Source organism: Pongo pygmaeus, chromosome 5 (assembly GCF_028885625.2).
Source record: "Pongo pygmaeus isolate AG05252 chromosome 5, NHGRI_mPonPyg2-v2.0_pri, whole genome shotgun sequence".
In the NCBI taxonomy this organism is placed as follows: domain Eukaryota; kingdom Metazoa; phylum Chordata; class Mammalia; order Primates; family Hominidae; genus Pongo; species Pongo pygmaeus.
Window position 1 is genome coordinate 115689546 of NC_072378.2, and position 27373 is coordinate 115716918.

The 27373-nt window shown below is 34.3% G+C and overlaps 1 long non-coding RNA gene across 1 annotated transcript; it reads left to right on the forward strand.

Annotated features, from left to right (window-relative positions):
* Positions 1–14392: 14392 nt before the first annotated feature.
* Positions 14393–18827, forward strand: LOC134739659 (uncharacterized). The gene is made up of 2 exons (XR_010126530.1): positions 14393–14812; positions 18642–18827. It is a non-coding gene; the product is annotated as an uncharacterized LOC134739659 (long non-coding RNA).
* Positions 18828–27373: the final 8546 nt, after the last annotated feature.

Below are 27373 nucleotides of genomic sequence, written 5' to 3' on the forward strand. Positions count from 1 at the left end.
TCTCAAAGGTTCTGATCCTGGCTTTATACTTTCAAAATATCATAAACTATGATTGTAGTACTCTGGCAAATGGGAAATAATTGCCAGCAATGCTCAACGGTTTGAAGAAGGCTATTGCTTAAAAAGTTCAAGGTGCTTTATTCCCTCTGTGAAGAATGCTTGCCTTCCCTTCAGTCATCATCTCTCACAAAATCAAGCATACTGACATGTTGAAAACATGCTTCTTTCCAGACAGGTACATCTTCACCTCAGTCATAAAGCTGAAAGGACTACTGTACTCTTTAATGGGATTTCTGGGCAGTGGGAAGATGATCTGAAAGCCCAAACTAATAAACGCCTGTCTCTGCTTGTGACCTAGAAAATACTTCCCTTTGGTGGGCAGAAAGACTGTGTCACTGAAATTGCTTTGGAGGGATGTCATTTCATGTTTGGAGGTGTGAGTTGAGCTCAATCTGCTGAATAGCTCTCAACAATTGCCCTTTGGTTCAATAAATAAAGAAGTTTGAAATTCTGAAGCAATACCTGCTCTTCTCTGCTAAAATAAGATTAGTATTCATTTTGCCACAAAAAGGAAAAAAAATGTCATTTTTAAAGAAGAAGGATTTATTCAATATTACTTGAAGGAACAAATACTTGATTTCTATTATTCCTGCTGTTCTTAACTGTCAACCTATTTAGTCCCCAGCCCTGATATCACACACACACACACACACACACACAAAAAAAGGGTATAAAAAGACATAACAGAAAACACTTCAATAGAAAGCATGTTATAGCACATAGACCTTTGAATAAAGATGTCTATATGTGCTGCTATTATGAGAACACACAATATTTTTTTAATGGTGGTTGGAGTGCTAATAGTGGTAGCTGCACAGATTTGCATAAGCTGACTTGCTGATCAGTGCTCATGTCCAGAAACTGGAACACCTCCTGAGAAATAGTTAATGGACCCCCATGCTCAGAAATCAACACTGAATTCACAAATATTCAATTATGTGTATTTTGCTTGAAGGTCACCCAAAATAACACATAAGTTATTTAAGGATGGATAAGTACTTTTCAATAACAAATGTCCTTCCTAAAATTGGTATTTGTTGTATTATTCATTCAATTTATTGAATAATTTTGTATTACTGTATGGTATATGAATCTCCCCTATCTACTGCTCTCATTGCCATATCTTATGTTTATAAAACGCTTAGTTGATTGGAAAAGATACAATATCACCCCTAAGGCCATACCTACCTAAATTAACAAGTTTAATCATTTTCATAGATATGATTAGAGTAATTCAATAACAGAAGATTAACTGGTTAAAAAAACTATGAGTCAAAGGGCTGTTTCTGTCAAAAACAAATGAGAAGTAAACTAGTCTATGAGACTGCCATTTTTTAAAAAAATAGACTATTTTACTGAAGTGCGACATTTATAGACGAAAGTGTTCTTATTCTAATGACAAAATTACATACCAACATAGCCACATCCCAAGAAAATTAAAAAAAAATAGAAACACCACAGAAGACACCTATCAGTATCACTTCAAATACTATAGCTTTGGCTCCTGTTGCACATTGTATAAATGGAAGATAAGTGTCTGGTTTCTTTTGATTGATACTCTAGTGTTGAGATTATCCCATGCGATTTTTTCGTGGAAGTAATTTACTAATATTCTCACTGTGTAATTTCACATTGTATGACTATAGTAAAATCTATTTCTCTATTCTATTCTTAGTGAATATTTAAGTTACTTGTAGTTGTTAACTATTAAAATTCACTTTATTATGATTATCTTTTCTCACTTATTCTATCAATGTGGTAATTTTCATTGATTTCCAAGTGTTAAGCTCATCTTGCATTACTAAAATAGACACAAATCTGTTTATTTTCCTTTTTATACATTAACCTATTTGGTTTACTAATATTTGTTTGGGGTTTTTGTGAACATGTTTATGAAAAATATTGGCATTTAATTTTCCCTCTTGTAAATCTACTTGTCAGTTTTTTGGGGGTATATATTATGCTTCCTCATACCTTGAGTTTGCAAGTAATCTCACCTTTTATCTTTGTGATGTCTGTACTATCTGTAATAATGTCACTTTTTAAATCATCCATGTTAATTTTTTGTGCATTCTCTCATTTTGATTTATGATTAGTATCATTAGGATTTGTCATTTTTATTAAAACAATGTTTGGCTTTGTTGACACTTTCTATGTTTTTCTTTTATAACTATCTGTAATTTATGTTCTTAGTTTATTATGTCCATCCTCAGCTTTCTTTTTGCTTAATTGATTTTTGATTTAGCTTCTCAAATTGGAAGTACAGTTCATCCATTTTTGCCACTTTTTAATTATAATACCTAATAAAGGACATAATCTCCCAGTTAAGCATAGCTTTAGTTGCATCTTAAAATTATTATATGCAATATTTTATAATTTTTTATTTCAAATTATACTTTGTGTTTTCTAATTTGACCCATAGATTACTTAGAAGTGCATGGTCTAAGAAGAACTGGTACCAATTTTACTAAAACTATTCCAAAATAATGAATAGAAGGATTCCTCCCTAACTCATTCTATGAAACCAGTATCATCATGACATCAAAATCTGATAAGGACACAACAACAACAAAAAAAAAAACTAAGGGCCAGTATGTATCCCTGATGAACACGGATGCAAAAATCTTCAACAAAATACTAGCAAACAAAAACCAATAGTACATCAAAAGTATAATCCATCACAGTCAAATGAGTTTTATTCCAGGGATGCAAGAATGGTTGAACATATGAATATCAATAAATGTGATTCACCACATAAACAGAATTAAAAAGAAAAACCATACGAATATCTCAATAGATGCAGAAAAAGCATGCATTAAAATCCAACATTCCCTTGTGATTAAAAACCCTCAAAAAACTAGGCATTGAAGGGAAATATCTCAAAATAATAAGAGCCATCTAAGACAAACCAACAGCTAACATCATGCTGAATGGGCAAAAGTTGAAGGCATTCCCCCTAAGAACTAGAAAAAGAAAAAGATGTTCACTCCCACCACTCCTATTCAACATATGACTTAAAATCCTAGCCAGAGCAATCAGGCAAGAGAAAAAAATAAAAGGTATTCAAACTGGAAAAGGGGAAGACAAATTATTTCTGTTTGCTGATAACATAATTTTATACTTAGGAAAACTCTAATGATTCTTCCAAAAGACTCCTAGACTTGATAAATGGCTTCAATAAAGTTTCAGGATACAAAATTAATGTAAAAAAATCAGTTTCATTTCTATGTACCAACAACGTTCAAGCTGGGAACCAAATCAATAACTCAATCACATTTACAATAGCCACACACACAAAATAAAATACCTAGGGATACATTTAACCAAGGAGGTGAAGTATCTCTACAAGATGAACTACAAAATACTGATGAAAGAAATCATAGATGACACAAACAAATGGAAAAATATCTTAAGCTCATGGATTGGAAGAATTAATATTGCTAAAATGACCATACTGCCTAAAGCAACCTACATATTCAACACAAGTCTGTGAAATTACCAATGCGTTTTTCACTAATTTAGAAAAAAATGAATTAAAGACAAATGTAAGTCATGAAACTCTAAAAATACTGTAAGAACACCCAAGGAAAACTCTTCTGGACATTGGCCTAGGCAAAGAATTTATGACTAAGACCTCAAAAGCAATCAAACACAGACATAAATTGACAATTGGGACTTAATTAAACTAAAGAGCTTCTGTACAGCAAAAGAAACAATAAACAGAGTAAACAGGCAACCTACAGAATGGGAGAAAATATCTGCAAGCCATGTATCCAACAAAAGACTAATATTCAGAATCTATGAGGAACTCAAACAAATCAAGAAATCAAGAAAAAACAAACAACTCCATTAAAAAGTGGACCAAAAAGACATTTTTCAAAAGATAATATACAAATGCCCAACAAAGAAATCAAAAAGTGCTCAACATCACTAAATATCAGGGAAATGCAAATTAAAACCACAATGAGTACCATCTCACACCAGTCAAAATGGCTACTATTAAAAAGTCAAAAAAAAAAAAAAAAACAGATGTTGGTGAGAATGTGGAGAAAAGTGAACATTTATACAGTTTGTGGGAATGTAAATTAGTACAATCCCTATGAAAAAGAGTATGAAGATTTCTCAGAGAACTAAAAATAGAACTACCATTCAACCTAGCAATCCCACTACTAGGTACCTACCCAAAGGAAAAGAAATCATTATATCAAAAAGACCCCTTCACTCATATGGTTATCACAGCACTATTCAAGATAGCAAGGTCATGGGATCAACCTAAGTGTCCATCAACTGATGACTGGATAAAGAAAATGTGCCATATCCACCCTTCAGAATACTACTACATAGTCATAAAAAAGAATGAAATCATGACTTTTGCAGCAGCACGGGTGAGCTCAAGGGCATTATCCTAAGTGAAACAACTCAAAAATAGAATATCAAATACATGTTCTCACTCATAAAAGCAGGAGGTAAACAATGGGTACATAGGCACATACAATGAGAAATAATAGACTCTGGGGACTCCAAAAGGAGGGAGAAGTAGAGGGGGATGAGGGTTGAAAAATTACCTATTAGGTAGAATGTTCATTATTAGGGAGATAAGTACACTACAAGCCCAAACTTCACCATTACACAACATATCCATGTAATGAACTTGCCCATGTACCCCCCTGAACCTATAAAAATAAAAACAAATAAGAATAAAATAAAAAGAAATGCATTGCCTAATTTGTAAACATATGGGTATTTCCAATTATCATTTTGTAATTAATTTATAGATTAATTCCACTATAGTCAGAGAAAATGCTCTGCATATTTTAAGTTGAGGTTTGAAATGATTTGTTTTGTGGTCCAACACAGAGTCAATTTTTTAAAAAGTGTTTTATCTATGCTTGAAAATAATGTGTATTCTTTTATTACTGTATGCAATATTCACTAGGTCAGTTAGGCAAAATTTAATCATTGCATTGTTTAAAACTTTTATAAATTTATTAATTTTACATCTTTTTTCTTATCTCTTACCAAAAAAAGTGTGTTATCTTCCATTATAATTGTGCATTTCTACAATTCTTTTAGTTCTATCATCTTTACCTTATATTTTTATTCTATATTTTATTAAGAGCATATACATTTAGAATGATAATATTTTCCTGGTGAATAAAACATTTTATCATTATACAATGTGCCTTTCTGTTTCTAGTAATGTTTTTAACTTAAAATCTACTTTGTTATATATTAGAGTAACTTCACATCTACTTTCTCCTGCATCTCTTTATTTTGAGGGATGTATGTCTAACTATAATATATCTGTATGTCTAATTATAGTATATCATTTGTAAGCAACTTATAGGTAGAAGTTATTTGGCCTTTTTGTTCAGTCTGACAAGCTTTGTCTTTTAGAACTGGAGTATATAGTCTATTTACATTTAATCAAAATACAAATAAATATTGGCTTAAATTCACCATATTTTTATTTGGTTTATAGTTGTATACATTCTATGTTCCTTTTTCTCTCCTGTCTTCCCTTTTACAATATTTCTTCATCATTTTAATTTTATTTCCCATTTATTAGATTATTTAAATTATATTACTATTCTTTTAGTGTTTACTCATAAAATTAGAATGTGACTTCTTGATTTATTAAACTCTAATAAAAATTAATACTGTTAAAGAATGAAAATGTAATTTATCATTCAACACAGGACACTTTGAGAGTGAAACAGCACCCTATCATTAATTATGCCTGATAAGAGGCCTAATGCAAACCAGAACTTACAGTCAGCCCATACGTTTACCACTTTCCAGGCAATACACGAACCATAGGACACAATTACTCTCTTTATCCTCCTCCTGATTTATGTGTTATATTTGTCGTGTATTTTAATTCTAAATATATTTGAAACCTAAAACACATTATTATTGTTTTATATAGTGAATATTTATTTATATTTACAAATATATTTACTGAATCTCCAGACAAATGTGATTATTTTCCTTTTGCCTAGAGAACATTCTCAAGTGTTTATTTTGGTGTAGCATGGATAGAGATAATTTCTTTGAATAATTCTGTGAAAAAAAAATTTTATTTTCTAAAATATATTTCCACTGAATGTAAAATTATAGTTTGGAAATAATTTTCTTTCACTGCTTTCAAGATATCATTCTATTAACTTCTAGTTTCCACTATTTATCATAAGTCAGCTGTCATTCTTATCATTCCTTTTTGAGATTTAATGCGCCTTTTTATTCTGATTCTTTAATATGAATGTCTTTGTCTTTTGCTCGCAGCAGTTTTTCTATAATGTGCCTACATGTGATTTCCTTTATATTTACCATGCTTAGAGTTTTAGAACGTCTCAAAACCATAGCTCAATACATTTCTTCAGTTTTTTAAAATTCTCTATCATTTCTTCAAATTTCTAGTTTTCATTTATTATTTTTCATAGTTTCCATTTATCTACTAAAATTCTCCATCTTGTCTTTGAATTGTACAAACACACAGTCATTTTGAAGTGTGCCATATAACTTAATTTTCTGGATAACCTGTGCATTAAGTATCATGATGAATCCCCAAAGATGTCCACATCTGACTTGAAACCTGTGTATATGTTAGGTTACAAAGAAAATGGGAATTAAGATTCAGATGAATTTAGTTTATGAATAAGCTAATTTTAAGCTGGAAAGATTATTCTGGATTATCCTGAAGGATTTAATATAATCATAAATGCCCTTATCAGTAAAAAAGGAAATAGAAGAGGCAGAACCAGAGATTTGCAGTGTGAGAAATATTCTGCGTGAGGTTGCTGGCTGTAAAACACGGAGGAATGGAGCCATTAGTTATGAAATTCAGATAGTCTCCATCATCTGGAAAAGCAAAAGATATGTGTTCTCTTCTAGAGCCTCCAGAAACAACACAATCCTGCTGATACTGAGTTTAGCCCAGCGAGACTCATTTCAGACTTCTGTCCTCAAGGATTGTAGTTCCTAAGTTTACATTGTCACTGAGTTTATGATAATTTGTTACCACATCCATACATCCATCGAAAACCAATACACCTTGTTAAGTCTATTTCTCCCATCTTTTTTTTTTCTTTTATTTTAGTCAAATGTTGTCTTCCTATAAGCTTAGGAAGACATTTTTGTTTAAGTACCTGGCATTGTGTATAAAAAGTGTACAAATAATTTGAAGCTCCAACAGGGATTAACTTTTGCTTTTAGCAGGTAGCTAAGTTAAGGGCAGATCACCTTAGTCCAATCAATGATTAAGCTGATTCAAAAGTGAGCTTCAATTTTTGTTAAGGTTGCTTTATTTCAGGTTCATCTTTTCCTATTTGTCAACTATAATCCTGCATTTAACAAGAGATCCTTCTGTTTGGTAGGTTTTGACTTTAATTTTCATACCTCCAGTGCTCTGCTCAGCTTTGCAACTCCTCAGCTAAAAGTATAGAATTGGTAACAGCCTCAAGAAGAAAATCAGCACCAAACATCAACTCCCTATTCATGGCTTCCTTGCTATTTCAGGTCTTGTTTTCATAAATTTTCACTGCCTTGGTGGCATTCTGTTACTATTAAAAAGTATTTCTTTAAATATTATGTCCAGCTTTTATGATTGTTCTAAGCAGAAAAGTTGTTTCAAACAACCCAGTCCTCCATTTTCTGTAGTTTTATTCTAGCACTGCCTCTTATGTGGAGGTGAAGACTCAGAGTAGAAAGTGTAATTAGAGGCCTCATTTTCAACTTTCTTGCTGGTATAGAAATATACTGAACATTAGGGATGTGTTGGTTAATGGTCGACAACCAGCTAAACATCTGTATTTCCTTTTTTTGCGGCATAAATTTCCCATCATAATTAACTTGAAGCTACCTTCATGGTTTTACTGAATTTGAAGTTTGGAAGAAATTTGCACAGTTTGCTCTCATGAACCAATGTAAGCCAGATCAAACACATCTCACGTCTGGAGGACAAAACAAAATTGTTATAATGAGTATGGAAGCACCCTTGTGCTAGCCTTACTATTTTATTTTTGAAAACCTTGTTTTAAGTACATTACTCATGTTCCTCAATTACTAACTGAACATACATCTCATAAACCAGTGAATGCTGAGTTCCAGACCCCAACCTAAGTGTCAATGATGTAATAGTGAGCAAATGAGACAGCACACCTCTTCTTAGGACTTACTCAGGTGGCTCAACCAAGGTTAAACACCCAAATAAATTATTAATTGTACATTGTGATAAGCACTATGAAGTAAAAGATAGGGGACAATAATGGAGATTCTATTTAAACAAGGGGAATAAGGAAGGACTTGATTTTAAAATGACACTGAAACTGAGACCTGAAGGATGAGGAGTCAATCAGGCTGAGTGGAATGAATTTATGCACCATCATTAAAATGCCATCTGTCAAACTGTTTACCTTCTGGAGAAAAAAAGCATAGGTAAACTTTTACTTTTACATGACAATTTTCAAATTATTGACAGAAATTATTATATTCCAACTTTTAATTTTTTAATGTAAATAGCTGTGACATGACCCACTCCTTTCTTCAATCTGATGTCTCCAAAATGTTTTTTTTTAATTTTTTAACTTGGTGCTCTCCCCTGAAATCTTTATATACTTGCCAATGTTTCCTATAAATTGAATTTCTATAATCCTACACAATGGACTATATACCTTCTGATCAGTGCTGAAGACAGTGAAACTTTTATCTTTATTATTTTGGGACAAAATTCTGTAATTATATTTACTGCATTCCTGAATATCTACAGTATGATGATAATATCACTAATAATGTCTCCAAAGTCTGCAAGAACTTAAAATGCCTTCCCAATGATAGTAATAAGACTTAATTATGCTCTTGTTAGTTTTAATATTAGACTACAGTTTGTTGTACTGTTATTCTTAAAATTGATAACATACTTCAGATAGTAGTTATTTTTTATAAATGCAAATAGTTGATTGATCATTATGTCCATTCACAACTCCTCTTGTCTTTTATGTTTGAGATGTTAACATACTAATGCATAGCAACTTGCTGTGTTGATTAATAATGTAGGATAAAAAGGGTGTAGTTAACTCAGTAGTTTTCAACCACAAATAGTTCTCCCAATTTGGCAATATCCAGGGATATTTTCGATTGTCATCCCAGGGACTGTACAACTGGTGTCTGCTGGGTAGAGGCCAGAGATGCTGCTAAGCAGCCTACAATATGCAGGATAGCCCCTTACTACAAAGGATTATTTGTCCAAAACAAAAGTGCTAGGTTTAAGAAACCCTGAATTAACTAGAATAACTTATGGACCAATATTTCTATCTGAATGATTTAACTATGATACCTATTTAAATTTTAAGTAGTAAGCTATGGTTACATATTACAGGATAGCCCCTTACCACAAAGGATTATATTGTACAAAAAAAAAGTGCTAGGTTTAAGAAACCCTGAATTAACTAGAATGATTTATCGGTCAATATTCATATCTGGATGATTTAACTATGATACCTATTTAAATTTTAAGTAGTAAGCTACATATTATTAAGTAGTAAGCTATGGTTACATATTACATATTACAGAATATTACATATTCTGATTCATATTACTTCACACATTTTTGTACGCTGCTTTGGTCCAAAAGAACTTCCATTTATCATTGAGAATGCAAGGCATATAGAACCCATTTCTGTAAATAGAGATCTCTCTATTTACTCTGTGAGTTTTGAAAGTGAATGTCAATCACAACAATTCAATGTTAATTATACACTTTTTAAAATCATATTCATTTCATCATTTATTTTCAATAGGTTTTGCGCTATTTTCTGGCTAAGGTGCCCCTTTCCATTGCAAATTGTTTACCTCAAGGGAAGGAATTTGATAGTGTATCCAATTAGACTCCTGCCACACTAAATGTTTCATTGCAATCTTTGATTTAAGCCTTTGTTATCTCCTTGTTATAAGGGTAGATTTTAAGACAAAATGCTACATCCATGGAGACATGGAGATTTAGGTAACATCCAGATTCAATTAAATGGCACTGGAGGTATTAGAGACACAGGTAGAACACAATGAACACTTACGATGGAGAATTCATGATGATCCAAGGCATCATAGACATTTTGTACTTTGAATTTGAAGGCAATTATATCCACCTAAATTTCCTCAGTAAGTGCAACAACATTCAAATACTCCATCTTTTATACTTTCAAGCACAAATGCTTAGCTGACAGAAAAAGAAAGTTTCTGAGTTTTTCAGTCTGTAACCCTGAACTCTGTAGAGATCACTGAACTGATACGCAGTCTTTCAGAGGCCAGTGTTGGTGACCAAAGATCGTGTGCAGCTCAGTTCTATGATGACTGCTCTTACTTATTCTCCATCTGCATCGTGGATAAACTTCACTTTGCAATGCGTGTCTGCCAGCTGCATGGCTGACCTGCATAATAATGGCAATGGGAGATCAATGGAATGAATGATGCAAAATTGATCTACTGATACGTTCAAAAATTCTGACACAGAATTGATTCATGGGACAGTAATGCTTCTAAGGCTCAAGACATATTTTCTAGATCTTTATTTTATGATGACCTAGCAGCCAATGAAACTGCTTAGACTGTAGTATCTGATTCAAATTTGCTCATCACTTTATACTGAAGATAAAATAACAACACATTTAATAGAAATGATAAGGCATACTTTCTGCCAAACTATAAAGAATTGTTGAATGCCTGAAAATATGACCCAGTTTATTGACCAGGATCTCAAGTGGCAAATGGAAGACACCTGGGACAAGTTAAACATTAGCTCCATGACAACAGGAGCATTACTCTGTGCACAGATGTACCACTGGGCCTATCAAGCCTGACATATAGCAAGTTCTCAGTAACTACTGAAGGACTGCATGAATATAGTCATTTTAATGGGTATAGCCCTATCTTTCATTTAATACATGTTTATTCCAGTTCCTAAACGAATGTTGTTTATTGGTTTCTTTTTCACTGTAACGTCTCACAATATCTAGTACTATTCCCACGTTCAATTGATAGTAATTAAATATCAAAGACTATATGACAATATGACAGGTTTTCCTCTCATAACAAATGTTATTAGCCTAGATTTTTCTTTTGAAAACAAACATAATACCAGCTATGCCTGTATCTACTCATAAGTATAAACATAGTATAAAAAGGCCTTTCAACCATCTTCCATTGTCACTATCCCTTTTATGACTGAAAACCTCTTCATCTTCTAAAACTGATGAGCTGAATTTTATTAAGAGAGATTTGTGGCAAGTCTCAAGAAGATTTGTGTAATATTCTCTCCTGTACGAAGAAAAGATCCTCCCATTCATCATCAATGGTTGATCAGAAGTGCTGTTTTAACAACATTTCTGATGATGAATGAGTATATCCTTCTTTCACATTAAAACAAATATTAAAAAAGCCATCTTCTTGAATCCTGAAAGAAATCTTTCAGTGCAGTTTAATCATGAAGGGTAGAAGTGAGATCAGCAGAGGAAGCCTGTGTGTGGAAGGAGGTGGCCCTCTCTGCTATCTCAATTTCACCATTCTATGATTAGCAGAGGAAAGGCTAAATCCCAATTCTATGGTAGACTAACACATTAATAATACTAATCTTAAATGTATATCTCCGTGTCATATATATTAGGAAACAAGATGGAGACATTAAGCCCCAGTTAATAATCTTCATATGAAAGAATACCCCCAGGAAACATCACACGCTCATTCCACTTTACAACTATTTAGTTCACAGGTATTGCAATTGCTGTTAAATCCTTTTTGACTTATTTAAGCTTCAGGGCAGTATGCAAAAAATGCATTTTTTTAAAAGCTGGGACTTAATCATGATTAGTTCTTTTATTACATGATTGAGGAAGGATAAATGGCTGGCCACAGAATGCTACTTAATGACTCTGAACATTTTACACGGTCTGCATAAATGTCATTTTGAAATAGCTGTAACAATAGTGCTTCACTCACTAGCTTGGGCCTTTAAAGCATTTCCATTAAACATCTCATTCTAAAAGAAAAAAAGTCAAGTTATTTTAAATCTCACTAGGCTACAATTAAGATGATGATTTCTTCTCAGTGCAAAATATTGGCTGGAGTTTAGGGGTAAATTAAAACACAGATACAAGTTTCTCAATACTTTATCTCTTTTTAAAATCTGGTTTTTACTTAGAAAAGAATTTATCAAGGTTTAACAGGCATATCGTGTGTAAAATGTGGTTGTTATGCCAACAAATGTAGATGTTTAGAGTTAGAATTTTATCACTTCAGATGTACTGATATGGCAATAATAGAAAATTCTAACACAGAAATCACCCTTTATCTGCAAGGGAACATGTTTCAAGACTCCTGGGGAATGCCTGAAACTGTGAATACTGCCAAACCCTATATGTGTTATTTTTTCTTGTACATACATACATATAATAAAGTATAATTTATAAATTAGGCACAGTAAGAGATTAACAAAAATAACATAATAAAATAGAGCAATTACAACAATATATCATAATGAGTTTTGTGAATGTTCTCTCTCTCAAAATATATGATTGTACTGTACCCATCCTTTTTCCTGTGATAATGTGAGATTATAAAATTTCTACATGATGAGTTGAAGTGAGGTGAATGATGTAAGCAATTATAATGTAGTGTTAGGTTACTATTGACCTTGAACATAAGTACTACTGTACTATAGCAATCAATCTGATAACCAAGATGGCTACTAAGCACTCATGGGCAGGGTTAGCATATACAGCATGGATATGCTAGACAAAGGGAGGATTGTCTCAGGATGGCATGCAATGTAAAACTTATAAATTATTTATTTCTGAAATTTTTTATTTAATATTTTTGGACTATGGTTGACCACAGAGAAGGGGAAAGTGAAACTGTGGATAAGGGGGCACTATTATACTGGCCTAATGTAGAAGTTGGCATACTTCTGCAAAGAGCCAGATAGTAAATATGTTAAGCTTTGCAATCCATAACTACTGTCTCTGTCACAACTACTCAATTATACCATTCATAACTATCAACTCTGTTACTGTAGTGCAAGGAGCTATTATGCAATACATAAATAAATGTGGTGACCCTGCTCCAATAAAACTTTATTAACAAAAATGGGTGGTAGGTTGGATTTGGCCTTCAGATTGTTTGTCACCCCATGATTTAATCAACAAGGACCTATACTGTTTATTCAAAGTGAAATTTAGAGGCTGGCAGTCAGGGGTTGATTCAACAACTTTAAGAGTCTGAGCAGCAGATCTTATTCCCTCTGCTACTCTAGGCCTACTTCACATAATTCCAAGATGACAGCTATAGCTCCAAATACTTAGTCCACTTCTAAACAAGAAGCATGAGTATTTTCAGGGAAATGAGAATGAGTCTTCCTCACATGCTTCCCTTCTTTGATAAGGAAAAAAAAAAAAAACTTCACAGAAGTTTCTTGTACTTCCCCTTTTATCTCAGTCAGTCTGGTCATATGCCTACTCCTAGGCCAATCATTGCCAAAAGGGAATGGGGTTGGCATAATTAAATGAAAGCAGTTTATTCTTTGGGGCTGATCCTATTGCCATTGAAAAAGATGGCAGTTATGATACACAGATGAAGATAGAATGGCCCATTGTGTAGGCAATCAATACTATGCCACACAGACAGTACTGAGATTTTAGTTGTTTTGGTTTGTTTAATTGGTTAAAGTATGATATCTTTAAAATGTTTCAGATTTTATTTTGATTCATTTGTGGAATAATTAAAAATGACCCCATAGCTATCCTTTGGGTCTTTTGACCTCTCCGTTAAAGTTCTATGCATGGTCTCAGGCTGCACAGATTTTAGGCAGATAATTTTATTTTGCTGGTAATTTATCTATCTGAAAATTTGCAGGGAAAGTTGGGAAAGTATTACTGTAGATCCTGATAAATGGAATAAAAAAAAAGCCTACACTTTTTAGGGCTACATTCTCAAAACAAATTCTCTAAGCTTAAACAAGTATAAATTGGAAAATCTAAGTACAGAGACTCAATTCTGGTCCCAAGAAAAGTCACAGTTGAAGATGTATATCAGCCCCATAGGACTATAAGTTGTTTCCCTACAGGAGTGTGGCTGTATATGACAGTCAGCAAAGTGGAATCCAGGGGACCATTTATGACATATAGTCTCCAGTGAGGGAGGCTTATCTAAAAGAAGTGAAGTCAGGTACCCAGGAGTAGTCAGAACAAATTCTTTACTCTTAAAATGATTGTTTCTTCTAAACAAGATATGACCCCTTAGTTGAGTTTATTCCCCAACTTGTACTGCCTCAAGAAGAGTCTATAATTAATATCAAAAGAATTATTTCATCTAAAACCCTACAAAAAGTTGGACCACAAAGTAAACCAGACAAGAGAGGAGAGGTGATCTACATGTCTTTGCTGAGAACGTGACCTGGCATTAGAAGTCCGAAGATTCCAGAAAGCATGGCAACAGTAGAATCTCAGAAAATTCAATTCATGGGCAAAAATGCTAGCTGTGCCTGTCAAAGATACTGGTGCACAGGAGAGGCAAGGATGGGGCATGGGGGTGACTGAAGCACTCAATTAAACTGCTTGCTGGACAACAGAGGAAATGGTTCCCAGTGGATTGCAGGCCACTGGAAGAAATAGTAAGACACAACTTCATAGCTGTTTTAGACCTTGGCAGCAGAAATAAACCTGGAGCAGAGGAGAACAGAAATGTGTAAGCCTGACAAAACTACTTTGTGAGTACATATGTGGCATTTCCTAAGAACTCTGAAAAAAGGTGGGAGGCTCTATAGGCATTGAAAATGATACCAAAATGCGCTTTTCAAAGTTAACGAAGTAAGATAATATTAATGTGTTTAGAACAAGCACAGGTTGTCAGCATAAATGGAGCTTAAAAAAGATAGATTTTCCCATTCATCCCCTTTTTGCCTTCTAATGATCTGCTTATATAATTCCAACATGACTGGTTAAAACCATTTTCAAATAAGTCAAATTATTAATTACTTTTGATATATGCAACCCAGAATAGAGAGTTTTCCAACTATTAAATCTTACCCCAACATAGATTTGAGGGAGATTGAAACATCTTCCTTCCCAAAAATATTTTGGCCTGGTCTTGTCAGTAGCTGGAATTCTTAAGCCTATCCACAAATATTAACTGCTGCATCCTTTAGTTGCAAGGGCCTGCATGTTCTGGTCATTCTTATCTTATTACAAACCCCACTGGGCTAAGGTATTGAAGACCTGCGTTAAAATGCAAAAGCTACCAGGAAGAGATAAGACATTAAGCAATTACATGCGATTAGAACCTTAACTCATCAGATTAGTCTCAATCGCTTAGAAAGACCCTTGAGAGAACCAAACATGGGTAAATGACAAATGAATTTTGATGGGGTAGTAAATGGATAATATATATCTAAGAAAACAAATAGGAATGAAGCACTTCATCTCTGAGAAATGAAGTTTATAGAATTGGCAGAAAATACACTTCTATGTCATTGATCTTTCTGTTTTTGCCCTATTTCTACCTATATTTAACCAGAAATTCTAGTAACATCTTTCTTATTTTCTAACATACATATTTTACCTATATTTACCCAGAAATTCCAGTAACTTCTTTCTTATTTTCTAACATACATATGCACACATGTACGCCCACAGTTAGGCCACAGTATGCTATTGAAACATTTCATTTTAAGAAATGCAGAAACTGGAGGTCAATTCAACTTAGAGTTTTTCTAGTTGTAATATAATACCTATCATTTACTGAATTCTTAGAACGTAATGGACTTTGCGATAAATGATTTAAGTGAAAGAGCCAGAATTTTTCCATTTATCTGTCTGATTTTAAGGCAGGAGGATTTTTTAAAACTTATGCAATTTTTATAGTTGGGGGAAAAAAAAAACAAGAATCAGAAAATCTGAAAGCCTTGGCAGCCTGCCTTCCTGCCGGAACCAAGTAATAGCACTTCACTTAGAAAAGCAAACATTCTCCTGTTTGCCACACTTAGCTGGCTGCCTTCATTTAGGTCACTTGCTTCCATTAGAGGCAGAAACATGTCAATTTGCATAATATGCAGTCCTGCTAATACTGCCTCATATTAACTTATGATACAAAACTTATGATTCTATGTTAATTTAAAACACCATAAGCTTACAAATGAATAGCACTAAAAAGTATTCAAAAGTATTATCAGATGATAAACAAAATGACTCTATTATTATAACTTCTTGGGAAGTAAAACTTATATAAGGGTAGTAAAGTTATTCTCAAGTATTAGTACTAAAGCTTCTTTTAAAAGAAGCATAAAAAAACATAAAAGTTATATCAAGATAAATAATTTTACCACCCAGTATCATTTCATAGACATTAGTAGTCTATAAAATTGCATCAAGTTTTATAAAGCCATCAGAATGAAGAGATTTAATCCTTCACAACATATTGCTGCCCACTTATAAATTTTTGTGATATCCAGAATTACTAAAGTTCATTTTAAAATATGCATGTTTTAAAATTGCATATATGTTAAAATTTAGAAATGAAATATTATATGTCCAATACACGTTTAAACTGATAACATTTTGGTATACAACAAGAGCAAAATCATTAAGTCATACCATTAGAAAAACAGAAATTCTAATCAGAAGTACACAGAGTAATACAGCAGTCAAATTCCAGTTCTTAGGGGAGATTATTTGCTAACAATAAATGATAGTACTGTGTGTCAATAGTCATTGAGACGGTTACACAGCATGAAAACAAGCTGTTAAGTCAGTTCAATAAGAGATAAAGATCAAACCAACTAGCTATCTGGCATCAGTTATTCAGATTAATCTATTGATTAAATTTGTTCACTGTTTCTAACAGTTGCTTTCGTATATTGTAGTAAAACTATAATTTCCTCAGTGGGATCTGGCTGAAGCTTCTCCCCATCATAAGCATGAGCCCAAAAACCAACATAAAATTTATCAAAGAAATGACCAAAGAAGTTGCTGGCAGTTTCCTCAAAGACCAATTAATATTTAGTAAAGAAGTAATGAATTTTACTTGAGACTGCTCTAGCAAACATATCATTCATTCATCCATCTGCTCGTGTATTTATATAAAAATTATTGAGCACCTACTATGCTCCATTTCTGTGGTCCTCTCCCTCTTGGAGGTTATAGTCTGATGGAGAAAATAATATTAACCTAAGAATTAAAACATGAATCAAACTTTTATAAGCACCAAGAAACAAAATGACACTGATAATGTACATAGGAGATTCCATTTATACTGGTAATTCTGAGAAGCTTATATGAGGAAATTACATTTGAGATCAAGTCTGGTCGATAAGTAGGCTTTCTTGTCCCACTGAGGTTCATTCACACTAATAACTCCAATTTCACTTGCTATAACCCTCACTGGCATAATGGAGATCCTCTAGTCTGTACTACCCTAAAGTTTCACTGAGTCGTTTCTAGAACTCCCAGTAGTGTCTCAAGTGAGTTATTCCTGAAGTCCTGTTTTCTGCTCTGACAAGCTGCACTGACACCCTTGCCAGAGGAAAAAACCTTGAGAGAGGCAACTCCTCAAGCAGATCTTTCTGAGAGAACATTCAATTCTATAAATGTTATGTACCAATTGTTTAGAAATGCAGTCTCGGCCCTACCAGCACATTTCTGTGTACCTGACAACCTATGGATCCTCTAATATGGCCTGTGTCTCTCTGATCTCAGACACAGATCTAGGGTGCTGGACCAGGGACAAGTGACCATTATCTGAGAAGGTCACATGTGCTGCTTCCACCTTCTCTTTTTCATTCTTCCCACTCCATCCCAGTTACCCAAAGAAACATCTCTTTTCTCCCTCCGCCTAAAGTATTCTGCTCCCCCAGGCCGGCTTGTCAACAGACAAACCAGAGCAGAGAACTAGCAAATTCAGATATGATACCAACTCAAGCAGAACATAATTTGTTTATTATACTTTAATTAGTTACTAAATGTGAACATCCATTTAACCAACAGTTTCCTTAATTAGATATTGTATTTAACCCACATTTCTCATTTCCATAGGTGACTCAATATTCTTTCCTGCTGGAATTGAGTCTTCTTTAATTTTCTGGCTCACATTTGTGTGTGTGTGTGTGTGTTTTTAATCACCTGTGGCACTGTTGAGAGATAGCCAAGTCCAATGTGCAGGAGTCCATTGATTGATGACTGGTCATTAACCACAAAGGGGACCATGAACCACATTTATGTAGAATGGAACAATGTTACAATGCCAAATGTAGTGAACTAATAATGATTTTCTTAAATCTCAAGTTCCCCCCTCCCAAGTGATAGTCTAAAATGAAAAGTTCTTAAAATATGTAAAGTTTCAGAATTGTAGTATTTGCATCTGAATAAATCTTCCGCATTAATAACTTTAAATCAGTATTTTATATTACTCTCATCTTTATTTTCACTATTCAACTGAAGATTTGCTAATTTATCTGGTTGATAAGAAAGTCTAAGTCATCTAAAGAATATTTTTTAAAGATATTGCTTCATTACACTGTCCAACAAAAAGATTTTTTTTTCCAGAATCCCCCCAGAAAAGATATAAAATAAAGATAAACTGAAGATGCATATTTCTCATCATTAAGAAATTCCTGCATGGCTGATTGCAACTTGAAGTATCATGAAACAATGGCAGATGAATCCCACCAAAACTGTATGAAGCTATGAAGTTCCCAGAAATATCAAGTAAAAATGTAATTTTTATCTGAATACTTGAATATTATATTTAAGAAATAAAATAATGGTATTTAAGGTAGATGGTAATAAGCCTGAAGAACATTATATAATGAATGATGGGACTGTCAAGAAACAAAATCATCCATGGTCAGCTTAACTTTTCTGTCTTAACATTTGAAAAAATAAATCCAAGTTCTGTTTTCCAAATAAATATTTCGATTAATAAACCTACAGATCTTAATGCCTCTGATGGGAAAAAAAGAGCTATGTGTACTTTTCTGCTAATTAGCTAAGAGTACACAGTATTTCTTGAATTAATATTATGAATTTAAAATTTTTGTTTAATGAATATTTGATTTCTTTCCTTTCCAAACATGGAAAGAGTAGCTTCAAAGAATGTTTTCTGTGTTGCTCAAAATTTAAATCAGTAATAAGAACATATTTACTATGTGACTAAAGAGTGAGATAAGACAGATTATATATTAAAAAATACCAAAAGTGAAAAAAAACTTTCTATTTTATTTGACATAAGATGACGCTTGATTTATAAATTTCTAGACACCAATCAATCACTAAACAGTTGGGTTTTGCCTAAAATAAGAAGAACAAATTCTTTTCTAATTTTTTTTTTTATAGACACAGCCCGTATAAACCTTTTCTTGACCCTATCAAAGAGCTGAGGACTCAGAGCAACCACATAGCTCAAAATCCAAGGAAAACAGACGTCTGCAAGAATAGATAGGACAAAAGCACTGGCTCACTTAAAGCAGTGCCCAGGAGTAAAAGACACAAGTCATCACAGATGTAAATAAAAATAACGCATGTAAAATTTTTAACAAATTTAGAAAGGCCAGTAGTGTAAAAGTTTAGAATCCATGGAAACTGCAGATTTAAGAAGAGTTTGTACCCATTCTTCAGCTGTTTTCCACAGACAGCTAATCAGTACTTATGAGAAGATTAGGGATGAAGCAGGAGACTAGAGAAAGTCCCATTATTTTGTGATTCTGAAGGAGAGAAGCAGCCAGAGCTTCAGGAAAGGAACAAAGTTCTACCCACACCCTTTTCCCTATAGAAAAACAAAAACAACAAAAAATCCTGAAATCACTTAGGGCAGCAGGGTACAATGAAAACGCATTAAAGTAGAAGGAAGAATAAAAATTTAAAAATATCCCCGAAGGGGGAGCAGAAAATAATCCTGGGTGAAGGATTCTATATTCAGGAGTCTCCTACTGCCTCAGAGGGGAAGAAACCCCCACCTAAGAGCTACTAGTAATAAGATTGAATCGGTAATTAAAAGTTTTTCATCAAATAAAAGTCCAGGACCTGATCGCTTTACTACTGAAGTCTATCAAACATTCAAAGAAGAACTAATATCAATTCTTCTCAAACTACTTCAGAAAATTGAAGAGGAAGGAATTCTTCCAAATGCATTCTATCAGGCCAGCATTGTTCTGATACCAAAACCAGATAAAGACACACACACAAAAAAGAAAACTACAGACCAATATCCCTGATAATCATAGACACAAAAATCCTCAAAAAATACTAACAGGCCGGGCGCAGTGGCTCACGCCTGTAATCCCAGCACTTTGGATGGCCAAGACAGGTGGATCACCTGAGGTCAGGAGTTCGAGACCAGCCTGGCCAACATGGTGAAACCCTGCTACTTGGGAGGCTGAGGCAGGAGAATTGCTTGAACCCAGGAGGCAGAGGTTGCAGTGAGCCGATATCGTGCCGTGACACTCCAGCCTGGACAAGAAGAGCAAAACTCTGTCAAAAAAAAAAAAGAAAAAATCTAACAAAATGAATCCAACAACACATTAAAAAATTACTCCGTGATCAAGTGGGATTCATCTCAGGGACGCAAGAATGGTTCAACCTATGCAAATCACTAAACATAATACCTCACATCAACAGAATCAAGGACAAAAACCATATAATCATTTCAATAGATGCTGATAAAGCATTTGATACAATTCAATATCCCTTCATGATAAAAATGTTCCACAAACTGGGAATAGAAGTAATACAACTCAAAACAATAAAGGCCATATATGACAAACCCATAGCTAATATCATACTGAATGGGGAAAAATTGAAAGCCTTTCCACCAAAATCTGAATCAAGACAAGGATGCCTACTTTCACTACTTTTATTCCGTATAGCAATGGAAGTCCTAGAGATAGCAATTAGGCAAGAGAAAAAATTAAGGGTATGCAAATTGGAAAGGAAGAAGTCAAATTATCCTTGTTTACAGACAATATGATATGATATTTAGAAAAACCTGAAGACTCAACAAAAAACTTAGAATCGACACACACGTTTGGTAAAGTTGCAGGATACAAAATCAACATACAAAAATCAGTAAAATTGCAAATGCCAACAGAAAACAATCTAAAACAAATTTTTAAAATGGCAGTTTCATGTACAAGAGCTATAAAAATTTTTAAAAATACCTAGGAATAATTTTAGCAAAAAACACAACACACTTAAAAGAATTGAAATGATACAATTTCTCGACACAATGGATTAAACTAGAAATAAATTAGAGAAAGTTGTCCAGAAAAATCTTTAAATATTTGTTAATTATACACCATACATAACCTATGAGTCCAGAAAAAAGTTAAAAGAAAATTAAAAATTCATTTTTCATTAAATGAAAATGAAAACACAAAGTATCAAAATTTGTTACAGGCAAATAAAAAACTGCTTACACAGCAATGTATATCATTAAATATTTTAATTATTAAAGAAGGAAGAGTTCAAAAAAATTATCTAAGTATCCTCTTGAGGAAACAAAGAATGTAAGAATAAATTAAACCCAAAGCAGGCAGAAATAAGAAAATTCTGAGAGAAAAAAATTTTTAAAGATGACTGAAAATAACAATAAAAATGATAAACTTTTAATCAGATGCTTCAGGGTAAAAAATAGAAGACTAAAAAACCAATATTAAAAAGAAAAGAGAAGATTTCATTGATAATTCCTCAAACACTATAAGAATAATAATGGAATCTCTAAAAATTATATGTTTATGAATTCAACAATTTATATAAAATTAAACAACTTTAAGAAACAAACTACTAAAGCATGTTCAAAAGGAATAGATAATTTATTCTATAACAATAAAGAATTTGAATTCATAATTGCAAAACTTCCAAGAATAATTTTTGTTAAATTAAAATGTCAGCCTATTTCCTAGTGGGCTTACTAGGACATAGCTTACTAGTTATCAAGAATTCAAGTAACATATACCAATTTTTAAAAATCATTTCCAGAGAACAGAGGAGAAAGAAATGCATTCCAAGACATTTTACAAGACCAAGATTACACTGATGCCAAAACCAGTAAAAGACAACAGAAAACTACAGACTGACATTTTTTATAAACACCGATGAACAATCCTGAGGAAAATATTGGCAAATCAAATTTAGCATCATATGCAAAAGCTAATACATCATGACCAAATAGATTTTATACTTGGAAGGCAGGTTTGGTTCAACAACTGAAAATTAAGCAATGTAATTCACCATATCACAAGAAGAGAAATCATATGATGATTTCAATATACGCATCTCAACAAAAGCCTTTATGAAATTCAATATGTATTAATGTTAAAATAAGCAAACAGAAGGAAATTTCCTCAACCTGACATAAGATATCTACTAAAAGCCTTCATATAATGCCATTCTTAATGACAGACTTAGTATTTTTCTCTGTGATCAGGAACAGGCAAAATGTCCATTCTTATCACTTCTATTTAACATGTTATTGGAGGTCTTATTCAATGTAATAAATAAAAACAGAAAAATTAAAGACATAGTTTTGAAAGAAAGACATGATTATCTACATACAGAATCTCAACAATCTACAAAGAAGCTAGTATAACTAATAAATAAATTTAACAATTTTACTGAATACAAACTCCATATACAAATATCCATTGTATTTTTACATGCTAACAATGAACAATGGGAAACTGGAATAAACAGACTATTGAAACAAATAGAGTATTATTTATAACATCAGAAACATTAACTACTTAGATATAAGTTTAATAAAGTACAACTCAAGATTTATATACTAAAAACTACACTTATAAAGGAAATAAAAGAGGACCTAAATAAATTAAAATATATTTTAGGTTGATGGATCAGAAGACTCAATATATTAAGATGTCAATTCCACCCTAATAGATCTGTAGAGTCAATATAATTACAACAAAAATGTCAGCAAAATTTGTTTGTGGAAATTTGCCATCAAATTCTAATTTGGTAGGGTGGGAGGAGTGGGAAAGCAAAGGAACAGAATAGCTCAAACAATTTTGAAAAGATAGAACAAAGTTGAAGGACTTATACTGTTCGTAGTGGTCAGCTTGGACTGCCATAACAAAATACTACATGTTGGGTGGCATAAGCAACAGAAATTTATTTTCTCATAGTTCTGGAGGACAGAAGTTCAAGATCAAGGGGCTAGCATGTTTGGTGTTTCCTGATGCCTCTCTTCAAGGGGCTAGCATGTTTGGTGTTTCCTGATGCCTCTCTTCAAGGGGCTAGCATGTTTGGTGTTTCCTGATGCCTCTCTTCTTGGCTTGTAAATAGTCATTTTTAGCGAGCTGTGGCCTCACATTACTTTTTCTGTGTGTGTGAGCACTTCTGGTGTCTCTTTTTCTTAAGGACACCAGTCTTACAGAATTAGGGCCCTACTTTTATGACTCATTCAACCTTAATTATCTCTTTAAATACCCTTCCTCCTAATAAAGTCACAAGGACTGCTAGAAGAAAATATAGAAGAAAATCTCTGTCATCTTGGGTTAGGCAAAAAGAAATTTAAATATGACACAAAAAGCATAATCTTGAAAAGTAAAAATTGGAAAACTGGACTTCTTCAAAATTAAAATCTCTACTTTTCAAATAAAACTTAAAATAAAAAGACAAGCCACAGATTGGAATAAAATATTTGAAGAACACATATCTGATATGATATAAAAGGTCTTAATGATAAGAAAACAAGCAATCTGATTTTTAAATGAGAAAAAATTGATATTTTAATTGAGGATGATATTTAAATGGCAATTAAGCACATCAAAAAGTGCTCAACATCTGTTGTCATTAATGATACACAAACTAAAAGCAAAATAAGACAGCATTACATACCCATTATTGTGGCTAAGACTACAAAAACTTGACAATACCATGTGCTGACAAGACTAAACAACTGGAACCCTCATATATTGCCAGTTGGGATGCAATATGCTACAATCACTTTGGAAAAGGTTTGACAGTTTCTTTTTTAATTAAATATACACTTACCATGCAAACCAGTATTTCCACTCAATATTTGTACTAAAGAAAACAAACATATGTTCACAGAAAAACCTGCATGCAAATGTTTATTGCAGCTTTATACTTATTATCAAAACCTGGAAAAATGCATACTGATACATGTAACAACATAGAGGTATGTCAAAAGCATTATGCTAAATGAAAGAAGCCAGATTCAAAAATTACATACTGTGTGATTCTTGAATATGGTATTTTGGATACGAGAATTTATAAAGAAAGAAAAATTGGTGTTTTCCAGGGGCTGCGTGTGTTGGGTGTGTGACCAGGGAGGAAGGAGTACAATGGAGCATGCAGAAACTTTTTGAGGTGATGGACTGTTTTTTATTTTGACTGTTGTGATTACATGTCCACCAAAAACTTAGAGGAAGGCCTGCCTTTGTCAAAACTCATAGAACTATACACTAAAAGGATAAATTTTATATATTTAATTTTTTTTCAATAAACTTGACTAGGAAGAATTCCAGAATGAATTTCTTCACCCAGGTCATAACCATAGCTAACATTTAAGCTTACTTTCTTTTATTTCTATATGTGTATGTGCTACTGTGTGCATAAAATATACACATATACATACAGGGTTTGGTCTACAGTTCCTGGCTGATAATTCCCAAAGCCCTTGTTATAGTAAACAGAATCAATCTCTCTCTGTCTGTCTCTGAACTTCTCCTGCTCTCCTTTCAACTGGCCATGGCAGGATTCTAATCTGATCATGAGTCAAAAAACAATCATTTCAGAAAGAGTCCTGCTCCCTATCGTGGAGTAAAGAATGCTGCACAGAGGACAAGAAGAATCCGAACAGACAGGCCTTACTGAGTTTATATCACATCCTTTCTGTCCAATCACATTTCAATATGGTTGTCCATGCTTCAATCCTGCCTCTCCAATAAAGTCCCTATTAAAAGGCCCAAGAGAACAGGGTTTGGAGAGCTTCCAGATAGCTGAACATGTGGAGGTTCCTGGGGGGTGTTACACCCAGAGAGGACATGAAAGCTCCATGTTCCTTTGTATATGCCTTGCCCTATGCATCTCTTCATCTGTCTTCTTTTTAATATCCCTTATAATAAAATGGCAAATTTGTTTTCATGAGTTCTGTGAGCCACTCCAGCAAATTAATCAAACCCAAAGAGAGGATTCTGGGCATCCCAACTTGAAGCCAGTTGATCAGAAGTTCAGGATGGCCTGGACATGCAAAAGGTGTCTGGAGGAGTGGGCATGGGGGAACTTGGGGAACTGAGTCCCCAAGCTCTGGGATCTGACTCTATCTCCAGGTAGTGTTGGAGTTGAATTGGAGAATACTGAGTTGGTGTTCACTACAGAATTCATTGCTCACTTGGTGATGGGGAAAACCTCCTGCCTACATTTGATCTCAGAAGTCTTCTGTGTTGATAATTGTTGTCTAGAGAGAATAGGAAAAACACTTTGAGTGAGTGTGTTTTATACATAAACAGTTATCATGTATGCACATTTTTACCCTGCATTTAACACCCACTGAAGCATTTTCTCATCTTTAACTCATATTCCAAAATGTAATGTTAAAAAAATTTAGTATTATCAAATTTCACCTTATGGAAAAAGAACTAGTGTACAAAAATGTATTTGTTAATTATTATTAAAAGGTATAATGTTGGCAGCTGGCAAGATGGCTGAATAGGAATAGCTCCAGTCTGCAGCTCCCAGCGAGATCAATGCAGAAGGTGGGTGATTTCTGCATTTCCAACTGAGGCACCTGGTTCATCTCAATGTGACTGGTTAGACAGTGGGTGCAGCCCATGGAGGGCAAGCAGAAGCAGGGTGGGATGTCGCCTCACCTGGGAAATGCAAGAGGTTGGGGGACTCCCTCCCCTAGCCGAGGGAAGCCATGGGGAACTGTGCCAGCCCAGATACTATACTTTTCCCACGGTCTTCACAACCTGCAGACCAGGAGATTTCCTCCAGTGCCTATGCCACCAGGGCCCTGGGTTTCAAGCACAAAACTAGACGACCATTTGGGCAGACATTGAGCTAGCTGCAGGAGTTTCTTTTCATACCCCAGTGGCTGCTAGAACACCAGAGAGACAGAACCCTTTACTACCCTGGAGAAGGGGCTGAAGCTAGGAAGCCAAGTGGTCTAGCTCAGTGGATCCCAGCCCAACGGAGCCCAGCAAGCTAAGATCCACTGGCTTAAAATTCTCGCTACCAGCACAACAGTCTGAAGTCGACCTGGGATGCTCCAGCTTGGTGAGGGGAGGGGTGTCCACCATTACTGAGGCTTGAGTAGGTGGTTTTCCCCTCACAGCATAAACAGAGCCACCAAGAAGGTGTGCGGAATCCACCACAGCTTGACAAAACCACTGTAGCCAAACTGCTTCTCTAGATTCCTCCCCTCTGGGCAGAGCATCTCTGAAAGAAATGTAGCAGCCCCAGTTAGGGGCTTATAGATAAAACTCCCATCACCCCCTGGGACAGAGCCCCTGGGGGAAGGTGCAGCTATGGGTGCAGCTTCAGCAGATTTAAACATTGCTGCCTGCCAGCTCTGTAGGGAGCAGTGGATCTCCAAGCACAGTGCTCAAGCTCTGCTAAGAGACAGACTGCCTCCTCAAGTGGATCCCTGACTCCCGTGCCTCCTGACTGGGACACACCTCCCAGGACGGGTCAACAGACACTTAATACAGGAGAGCTCCAGCTGGCATCTCATGGGTGCCCCCTGGGATGAAGCTTCCAGAGGAAGGAACAGGCAGCAATCTTTGCTGTTCTGCAGCCTCCAATGGTGATAGCAAGGCAAACAGGGTCGGCAGTGGACCTCAAGCAAACTCCAACAGACCTGCAGCAGAGGGGCCTGATTGTTAGAGGGAAAACTAACAAACAGAAAGGAATAGTAACAACATCAACAAAAAGGACTTCCACACCAAAACCCCAACCGAAGGCCACCAAAATCAAAGACTTTGGTTTTTGATAAATCTTCGTAGATAAATCCACAAAAATGGGGAGAAACCAGCACAAAAAGGCTAAAAATTGCAAAAACCAGAACACCTCTTCTCCTCCAAAGCATCACAACTCCTCACCAGTGAGGGAACAAAACTAGACAGAGAATGACTTTGACAAATTGGCAGAAGTTAGGCTTCAGAAGGTGGGTAATAACAAGCTCCTCTGAGCTAAAGGAGCATGTTCTAACCCAATGCAAGAAAGCTAAGAACCTTGAAAAAAGGTTAGAGGAACTGCTAACTAGAATAACCAGTTTAGAGAAGAACACACATGAC